This window comes from Rutidosis leptorrhynchoides, chromosome 9 (assembly GCF_046630445.1).
Source record: "Rutidosis leptorrhynchoides isolate AG116_Rl617_1_P2 chromosome 9, CSIRO_AGI_Rlap_v1, whole genome shotgun sequence".
Taxonomy (NCBI): Eukaryota; Viridiplantae; Streptophyta; class Magnoliopsida; order Asterales; family Asteraceae; genus Rutidosis; species Rutidosis leptorrhynchoides.
The window spans coordinates 158,963,322-158,972,337 of NC_092341.1; positions in this window are offsets into that span (position 1 = coordinate 158,963,322).

Below are 9,016 nucleotides of genomic sequence, written 5' to 3' on the forward strand. Positions count from 1 at the left end.
ATATAACACTCCCTAATAGGACAAACCTCCGGCTGCTTAACTATTTAGTACTGTATATGGTATATGTTACTATTTTCCTGGGATTCTTATCCACTATATATTTTTTTTTATATAGACATAGATATGTCTTGCATATGCATATATCATTATATATATATATATATATATATATATATATATATATATATATATATATATATATATATATATATATATATATATATATATATATATATATATATATATATATATATATAAGTTCTATCTCACACACACCATATAGGATCACCCCTTTCTTCTTCACCTTCATCTCCTACCACCATCGGGGCACTGCCACCGACCTCCATCACCACCGTACAACCACCACCTTGAATTCATCACCACCACCATGAACTTCCTTTCTATTTTTTTCTCTTCTCGCCCGTTATATCTCTCTATCCTAATTCATGTCGTGAATATAAACCCAACAACAATCATGTAAAACTTATGCTGCTGCAAGTGTTATCGGTTTACATCCAACACGAAACCACCATCAATCTTTTCTCGACCACCTCCTACAACCACCAACATGAAACTACAATCATCACTATAACTTGTGTCCTCCTTTTCCTGCATTTTTCTCTCTTCTCGTCAAACTCCACACTCTCCACCTTACTATAGTTCACTACTTTTTCTGTTACAGCTAGAATCGAACACACCCACCTTATTAAACTCCACCGTTACTACTTCATGACCACCACTACCTCTCTCTTATCTCTCTCTCTCTCTCTCTCTCTCTCTCTCTCTAATATCATGAATCAAATCACCATTTTTTTATAAAGTTTATTAGACTGTATCGTGCTACTGTTGCTGCGTTAGTTTCTGTTTTGTTTCTGAAACAGTAAACGCAAAGTAGGGAGATGATGATGTTTTGTCGTGATGAAAAATGAAGACGATGGCGGACGTGTTTATGGTAAGATGATATATGATGGAGACATGAAATGAAATGAGATGATGATGGTGAAGATGCTACGACTGCTGCATACTTTTATTTTTTTTTTCTTCGTGATGTTCCAACTACTCGCCTTTCTGTTTCGATTAGAACAAATCACAAAATCCACGAATTGTTTTTCAAGATGACGATAATTATGATGATGATGTTGATGGAAGGTTACCTGATTACTGCTGCTGCACTTTGATTTATTTCTGTTTCTTTTAAGCCGGAAACGAAGTAAGTAAATCAATGATGATGACTAGGGACGAAGACGATGATGATCATGATATGAACATGATTAGTTAATAAAGTTGATTATGATTAGGGTAAGTGATTGTTTGATGATGATAATCGTTTATTAATTTTACTGTGAGATGATAATAATACACGATGACGTTTTGATGATGATGAAATGATGATAGTTACGTTTGCTCACTAATGATGATGAGATATTATGATATTGATGATGATGAATATATCATGTTGGCGTGATGAAGATGATGGGATGACAGAGATGATAACGAAGATGATGTATGATGATGATGATCAACGATGTTAAGGATCAATGATAATGATAAGATGATAATGATGGTACGAGTTAAATTTATTTAATGAAATAATAATTTTAGAAAGAAATCGTAGCTCAGTTGGTCTGGAGGGTGCTTGTTAATAGAGAGGTCGTGGGTCCGAAACTAGGCCACTGCAAAACAATATTTTTTTTAATTACACAGGAAAGCTGGGTTGTTGTCAAAGTGTGTTGTTGGGCCATGTATTCGATTTGGCCGTGATTAATCATTTGATCCAAGTCCTTCTGCTGTTGTTGGGCTGCTGCAATGCTAGTTATTTCTGTTGTTGTGTAGAAGATAAATGAAAACAGAATATAACAGTTAAATAAAATTAACTATGATTATAATCAGAATAAGGGAAGGCAGAGGGACGGTTGGAGTATGGTTGTTGAAGCGAGAGGTCACGGGTTCGAGCCCTACAGGGGTCTTTTCTTTTTAGGATCCGTTTTTATGAGGTAGTTCTCAAAATTATTATTATTATTATTATTATTATTATTATTATTATTATTATTATTATTATTATTATTATTATTATTATTATTATTATTATTATTATTATTATTATTATTATTAGCTATTGTTATTAGGATTAGTATTGTAATTATTATCATTATTATTACTAATAAAAGTTACCATTTGTTATAATTAACCTAACTAAAATTTCAATTATAATTACTATTATTATTGTTATTACTAATATTATTATTGTTACTAGTATTATTAGAAAGTAATATTATTAATATTATCATTAGTATTATGTTATAAATATTAGTATTATTAGGATTGACACAAGTATTATTATTAATATTAGCATTTTCATTAATATAATTATCATAACCGGTATTATATTATTAAAGATTAACATAACTATTATTAAAAGTATCATTACTTTTAATCTATCATTTTGTTAAAACTACTATTAATACTATCATTATTTTTACTAGTACTATTAAAATTATTTTTATTATCATTATACTTATTGTGGTACTATTATAACTGGTACTTTGTAAATAAAAGATTAATTATATAAAAATATATTTAATGCTCATATTTTAAATATATAAATATTTTCATATATAAAATGAATATATAATGAAGTAGCTAAATTAGTAATATAAAAATTATACCACGACTAATAATATATATATAATTATTCGATTACAATTACGTGTGTTAATATATATACGAATGATATAGGTTCGTGAATCCGAGGCCAACCCTGCATTGTTCAATGACGTTATATGTATTTTTACTACAAAATACAATATGTGAGTTTCATTTACCTTTTTACCCTTTATATTTTTGGGCTGAGAATACATGCACAATTTTTATAAATGTTTTACGAAATAGACACAAGTAATTGAAACTACATTATATGAGTGAATGATCGAAGCTGAATATGCCCCTTTTGCTTGGTAACCTAAGAATTAGTAAACCGATCTACTAATTGACGCGAATCCTAAAGATAGATCTATTGGGCCTAACGAACCCCATCCAAAGTACCGGATGCTTTAGTACTTCGAATTCATTTTTATCATGTCCGAAGGATTTCCCGGAATGATAGGGGATATTCTTATATGCATCTTGTAAATGTCGGTTACCAGGTGTTCAATCCATACGTCACATGCATAGAGACAAAAGTAATCATTCATATGGATTGAACACCTTGTGTCTATTTCGTAAAACATTTATAAACTGCATGTATTCTCATCCCAAAAATATTAGATTTTAAAAGTGGGACTATAACTCACTTTCACAGATTTTTACTTCGTTGGGAAGTTAGACTTGGCCACTGGTCGATTCACAAACCTATAACAAATATGTGCATATATATCAAAGTATGTTCAAAATATATTTACAACATTTTTATTACGTTTTAATGATTTGAGTTTATTAAGTCAGCTGTCCTCGTTAGTAACCTACAACTAGTTGTCCACAGTTAGATGTACAGAAATAAATCGATATATATTATCTTGAATCAATCCACGACCCAGTGTATACACGTCTCAGGCTAGATCACAACTCAAAGTATATATATTTTTGGAATCAACCTCAACCCTGTATAGCTAACTCAAAAATTACTGCATATAGAGTGTCTATGGTTGTTCCAAATAATATATATACATGGGTCGATATGATATGTCAAAACATTTGTATACGTGTCTATGGTATCCCAAGATTACATAATATATTAGAATATATGTATTATACAATATAAGTTAGCTAGGATATGATTAATATAAATTTGTTACCAATTTTTACATAGCTACAACAAGCAAAATTATCCAATCTTGTTTTACCCATAACTTCTTCGTTTTAAATCCGTTTTGAGTGATTAAATTTGCTATGGTTTCATATTGAACTTAAGTTTATGAATCTAAACAGAAAAAGTATAAGTTTATAGTCAAAAATACAGGTTACAATTCAATATTATAAGAGGTAGTCATTTTAGTCGAAATAATGACGTCTTGATGACCATTTTGAAAAACATACTTCCACTTTGAGTTTAATCATGATTTTTGGATATAGTTTCATGTTCATAAGAAAAATTATTTTCCCAGAAGAACAACTTTTAAATCAAAGTTTATCATAGTTTTTAATTAACTAACCCAAAACAGCCCGCAGTGTTACTACGACGGCGTATATCCGGTTTTAAGGTGTTTTTCGTGTTTTCAGGTTTTAAATCATTAAGTTAGCATATCATATAGATATAGAACATGTGTCTAGTTGATTTTAAAAGTCAAGTTAGAAGGATTAACTTTTGTTTGCGAACAAGTTTAGAATTAACTAAACTATGTTCTAGTGATTACAAGTTTAAACCTTCGAATAAGATAGTTTTATATATATGATTCGAATGATGTTATGAACATCATTACTACCTCAAGTTTTGTGGATAAACCTACTAGAAATGATAAAAATAGATCTATCTTCAAAGGATCCTTGAATGGCTTGAAAGTTCTTGAAGCAAAATCAAGACACGAAAACAAGTTCAAGTAAGATTTCCACTCAAAATAAGATTGTTATAGTTATAGAAATTGAATCAAAGTTTGAGTATGAGTATTACCTTGAATTAGAAAGATATCTTACTGTAAATAAGACAGATTTCTTGAGATTGGATGATCACTTGAAATGGATTTGCAAGATTGAAAGTAAGCAAGCAAACTTGGAAGTGTTGTTGGTGTGTTCGTGAGTAGTTGTTTTGTAACTTGGTTTATGTATGGATTTATGAACTAGATTGAGCTAGATTTTGATGAAGATGATGAAGAACACTTAGAACAATGGAAGAACACTTAAGAGAGTTTAGTTTGATGCATAAAAATTAAAAAATGAAATTGTTTATGGTGATGATTGAAAATGTGATGTAGGTACTCCATTTAAGGTCACATTGATGGAATTCAACATAACAACAAGTTCATAATGTCAACATAATCACAAACCATTTTATGATAGTTAAAGAAAGTGGAAGCATGATTGTTTATAAAAACAAGCTTATATGTTAAACCATTTTATATGAATTCCATATTGTTATCAAGTCTTGAAACATATGCTTACAAATAAGAACAAAGAAGTAAGATATATACCTCCTCAAGCTAGTTGAGGGTTGTTTTTAAGTGAGCAAGATGATGATGAAGATGACGGAATGCAAGCTTCTAACTTGAAGCATCAAGTGTGTAATACCCCAAGCAATAACCCCAACACCTTTGCCTTTAGTTAGGATTTGATTGACACTTGATATGAGCTTGTAAAACAAATTTAGAACTTCCTTTTGAGTCCCAAAATGTCACGGCCAACAACACACAGTAGAATGTGTTATGCAGTTTTTTTTACATGCTTAAATGTCTAGTTTTACTTGAGAGAATGATTCAAACTTTGGTCCAAGAGTTGCCCATGCACCTAAGGACTTGTGTAGTCTTAAAAGTAACAAAACAAGACAAACATGGGAGTGTCTAGGAGTCCCAAAATCTGCCCACAATATATATATATATTATAACAATGTTTTATCATATATATAAACATGTTATATATATATATATATATATATATATATATATATATATATATATATATATATATATATATATATATATATATATATATATATATATATATATAAAACATGTATTTGTTATGTTACTTTCACATTTTATAAACCTTTTATAAAATATAACACAATATAATTATTTAAAACTTATAAACAATTATATATAAATTATCCAAATAATTTATCTCAAGTGATAATATTTTAGAAAACCGATTTTCTAAAATCCAAGTGTCGCGTATTTACTTAATGATTTAATCGTTAAGCTTAAATACGTTTAAGGTGTCGGTAAGCTTGTTATTGGGTATGACCCAACTTGGATCATAACATATTAGCCACATTAATTAAATATGTCTCTCGAGCATACAAAAAACCTTCAATCTCCCACTTGCACGAGAAACATAAGAAATTAATGCAAGTGACGGATACCACCTAACGACCATCCATCACCCCCAATATGTTATGACTATGTGCCATTCAATAACATCATCTCTTTCGAGTTCCCATCTCGAATATGAATAGGTAAATCTTTTCATTTATCCTTTCATCGTAGATGTCATGTTAAATCCAAGAGATACAGAGTGATCACTCTCTTACAGATTTAACTTTATCAGGCCTTAGACATCTGACTCTCAACGAATAAGAGGGGCAAATTCCTTCTTGACTACATACGTCCTAAATATATACCTTGCATTATACTTGAGCTTTTCCTTATGAACTACCATATTTCAGAATATTGAAAGAAAGAATCAAGGCACGATACTTGGTAAATATCCGAACCCAATATGTATCTCAGGTCAGAGGATACAATGATATTTGCCTTTACTCAAGATTACATGTGATCAACCACAAAGGCTCCATTTAGTAAGTCTTGAGGGCGGGTCTTCCGATATTTGTATCCCACAAATATCTATGAACCTTGGTTGCAACCTTGCACCACATCCATCCCGTGAATGTATACCAATACAAGTTCATAATAGTCTAAACCTCACACTTGCTCCCACAGATGTGATCAACTACGAAATTTAGAATAATTACTTATTCATGGATAAAATATGCAAAATAGGAACCTGACTCAAGATTAATAAATTAACACCATAATTATATTAATGAGTTTGTACCACTTCGTTCCGTTACAATACATAAAACAGATCACAACCAATCACTAGAATATCGAAGCCCTAATACACTAACATGCCCTTGATGTTTTGCACCATGTAAGAGTTTCGTGAGTGGATCCGCTATATTAAGATCTGTGTGAACTTTACGAATACATATCTTTCCCTTTTCAACTTCATCCCTTATGTAGTTAAATCTCCGCTCAATGTAACGGGTCTTTTGGTGAGCATGAGGTTCTTTGATCTGAGCAATCGCACCCTCGTTATCACAAAAGATCTCAAAAGGGTCCTGAATGGAAGGGACTACTCCTAAGTCATCGATGAATTTCTTCATCCATGCAGCTTCCTGAGCTGCCAATGAGGCGCCGATGTACTCCGACTCTGTAGTGGATAAGGCAACAACATCCTGTTTTGAACTCTTCCAAGAGACCGCACCTCCATTTAATGTGAATACATAACCGGACTGTGATCGAGAATCATCTCGATCAGTTTGGAAACTCGCGTCCACGTAACCTTTTATAACGAGTTCCTCCTCACCAGACCAGTATATAAGAAACATATCCTTAGTCCTCCTAAGGTATTTCAATATACTTTTAACCGCAATCCAATGATTGTTTCCTGGGTTATTCTGGTATCTACTTATCAACCTAAGAGCGCAGGACACATCCGGTCTAGTGCATATCATTGCATACATGATTGACCCAATAGCAGATGCGTACGGGACTTTATTCATTCTCTTTTGTTCATCTTTCGTGGTAGGGCACTGAGATGAAATGAGAAGCGTTCCTCTTTGAATAGGTACCAAACCTTTCTTAGAGTTCTCCATCTTGAACCTTTTCAAGATCTTTTCAATGTATGCACTTTGATTCAAACCTATCAGTTTCTTGGATCTATCCCTGTAGATCCCAATCCCCAAAATGTATTGTGCTTCTCCAAGATCCTTAATGGAGAAGCATTTGCTTAGCCAAGTTTTAACACTTTGCATTGCCGGAATATCATTTCCAAATAACAATATATCATCTACATATAGTACAAGGAATATGATAGTCCTCCTACTAGCTTTCTTGTATACACAAGCTTCATCACCATTTTTAATGAAGCCAAATTTCTTGTCCTCCTCATTAAAACGATGATTCCACATTCTAGATGCTTGTTTCAATCCGTAGATTGACTTCTTTAACTTGCATACCTTTTTGGGATATTTCGGATCAACAAAACCTTCAGGCTGAACCATATAGACATCTTCCTCAAGATGTCCATTTAGGAAAGCGATCTTGACATCCATTTGCCATATTTCATAATCATAATGAGCAGCAATGGAAAGTAATATCCAAATAGACTTTAGCATTGCCACAGGCGAAAAAGTTTCATCATAGTCAACCCCTTGAGTTTGAGTGAAACATTTTGCTACAAGTCTAGCTTTATATGTATCCAAGTTTCCATGTATGTCGGTTTTCATTTTGAAAAGCCATTTACAATCAACTAGCCTTGAGCCAGTAGGTTGTACAACAAGTTCCCAAACTTGGTTGTCATACATGGATTGCATCTCAGCGTTCATGGCTTCCTGCCATTTATCCTTATCAATCCTTGATAAAGCATCTTGGTAGTTTGTTGGTTCATCCAAATTAACCACATAGCAACCATCCATGAGAAACCCATATCTCTCAGGAGGATTACTAATCCTACCAGATCTGCGAACGTCTTGTGTATTTTGATCATCCATTTGATCATTCTCAACATTTTCATGTTGAGTGCTAGTGTCAACCAATTGTGTATCATCTACTTGATTTTGAACCTCTTCAAGATCTATATTCCTCTCACTATTTCCTTCCATTAGGAACTTAGTTTCAAGGAATTCAGCCTTTCGAGCAACAAATACATTTTGCTCGGTTGGATCATAGAAATAGTATCCCATATCATCCTTGGGATATCCTATGAAGATACACTTCGTGGATCGAGCATTTAACTTATTAGGGACATAACACTTAGGATAAGCTTCACATCCCCATACCTTTAAGTATGATAGAGATGGAGGTTTTACAAACCACATCTCATGAGGAGTTCATTCCACTTTCTTGTTTGGGGCCATATTTAAAATACGAGCCGCGGAGCATAGACAATAACCCCAAAATGATAGAGGTAACGAGCTTCATGCCATCATAGATCAAACCATACCCATTAGGGTTCGGTTCTTCCTTTCGAAAACTCCATTTAGTTGGGGTGTTCCAGGTGGAGTAAGTTGCGAGATAATCCCACAACTTCTAAGATGATCCTGGAAAGCATCGCTTAGGTATTCACCTCCTCTATCGGTATGAAGTAC